This window comes from Arachis hypogaea, chromosome 15 (assembly GCF_003086295.3).
Source record: "Arachis hypogaea cultivar Tifrunner chromosome 15, arahy.Tifrunner.gnm2.J5K5, whole genome shotgun sequence".
Taxonomy (NCBI): domain Eukaryota; kingdom Viridiplantae; phylum Streptophyta; class Magnoliopsida; order Fabales; family Fabaceae; genus Arachis; species Arachis hypogaea.
Genome location: NC_092050.1, coordinates 84,593,359 through 84,595,261, shown reverse-complemented (window position 1 = coordinate 84,595,261; position 1,903 = coordinate 84,593,359). Strand labels below are relative to the sequence as shown.

Genomic DNA, 1,903 nt, shown 5'->3' with positions numbered 1-1,903 from the left:
AAAGATAACAGCCAAATAGCAATCACAAAGAGCAGAACCATTTGTCCTAATTGGCTTTTGAAACTAACAGTTTAAAATTACATTATGCACATAACTCTAACTAAGCCAATTAGATTCCAGCCACAATACAATTCTACAAAATTTAATCAGAGTGTAGCACATAACATTAACATACCTTAACTGCAAGTTCTCCAATAGCCCAGCATGCATTATTTGCTATTGAAATAGCCTCTTTAACCTTAGAAATTTTCTGTATAAATAACATAGTACATTAGTAAAATAATTGAAAAAATACAACCACTCCGCTGAACCCTAAACTAATACCAGAATTACACAAACCAGCTGCTTGGCTTAACTTTCAGTATGAGAAATAAATCATTATAAAATGCAGCAGAAACCATATCATTGAGTTGACTATAGTAGAACCTTGTATAGAAAAAGAAAAGGTGTAATAATGGTGCTTATTATCAACATAAATAGCACCAACTAAGATGAATAAATGCTTTCAAAATACATAACATCATAGACAAGATAAGACATCTCCTAACAGATAAAACATAAGAAAAAGTGGGGTGCATACATGTGCTATAGATGTAAAGCATTCCAAGAGAGGAAAGAGATCTTTGTCTGAATTTGAAAGTTGCTACCATTTCTCTATAAATGGTGGCATGAGAATGTCAAGATAAACCAGGCTGCAAAACAAGGAAAGAAGCAGTTCATATGAAAATTCATTAGACACAAAAGAGCACAATCGGTTTTATCATTCTACCTGCCCCAGTTTCGGACATCTGTCCCTCCTCCGAGTCCAAGTCCTTCCCATACTAACTACAACAACACAAACACCATCATCTCAGCAAACAAAATAACTATATATTCTTAATCAGCTTAGGAATTTTGTAGAAGAAAAATTCTACAGATCGATGCAAAGTGAAGAAAACACAAGTCCTCAACCTGAGCCATTACTTGAGCAGCATCCTATCTTTTCCAATAGTCTTCGGTACTACCTATACCACAAAAGAAAACCAGTTTATATTAAGCTATTCAACAACAAAGTGCTTTCATAAGTCATAACCAAATCAAATAACTCCTAAGCAATTTCGTAAATTTTGTATTAGGTCTTCTCTCTTTAAAGCCAAGATAAATCCTAAAAAGTTAAAGCCCCAACACCAACAAGCATGGTTAACAGAACCGAAACGGCACTAACAGGGTCACCTTTTTTACCTAAATAAATTATTATAGAAAAAATTAATGAAATTACATAATAAAATCATACATCTGAAGAGCTAACATGGCGAGGGGTGATGGAGCCTCCAATCTGCACCAGTCCATCAACGGTGAACAATGTAATTCTATCCTCATGAACTCATTGAATTTCTGAGAAATCATTGAAACAAATTAGCAATATAGTACTTAGCAAATAAATTACACCCGTTGGGTGCGGCCCTTCTCGAGACCCTGCATGAACGCAGGATGCTTGTGAACTGGGCCGCTTTTTCTTTTTTTTTTACTTAGCAAATAAATCTCATAAGAATAAAAGAGCAGTATATCATTTTCCAAAATGCAGACTCTGATGAAGGCAATCTCAGTTATTAATCAATTAAAACTTAAAAAGTACCAAATGCCATGAATCCAAAAAGCACTGCACCCTTCAATAACCTAAAAATCCTCTGAAAGTTTACAAATTATACTTGAAGAATACCTAACTCAACTAAAGCAGCAAAATCACTAGGCCTTGAAGAAACAAAATAACCATAACTTAGAGCACATAAACATCGAAAAGAAGAAGCAAAAGCTCCACCATTTCATTTCAACAAAAACTAATTTTAATTTTCAAGATTTCAGCTCAAATATTCTTAAAAAGCACACACATTTGAATATTATATATACAAAAATATGTTTCACA

The 1,903-nt window shown here is 33.6% G+C and overlaps 1 long non-coding RNA gene across 1 annotated transcript; it reads right to left on the bottom strand.

Annotated features, from left to right (window-relative positions):
• Window positions 1-692: 692 nt before the first annotated feature.
• Window positions 693-1,379, bottom strand: LOC112747063 (uncharacterized). The gene is made up of 3 exons (XR_003174743.3): window positions 1,274-1,379; window positions 952-1,004; window positions 693-825 (listed from the first exon to the last, which is right to left on the bottom strand). It is a non-coding gene; the product is annotated as an uncharacterized lncRNA (long non-coding RNA).
• Between the last annotated feature and the right edge of the window lie 524 nt (window positions 1,380-1,903).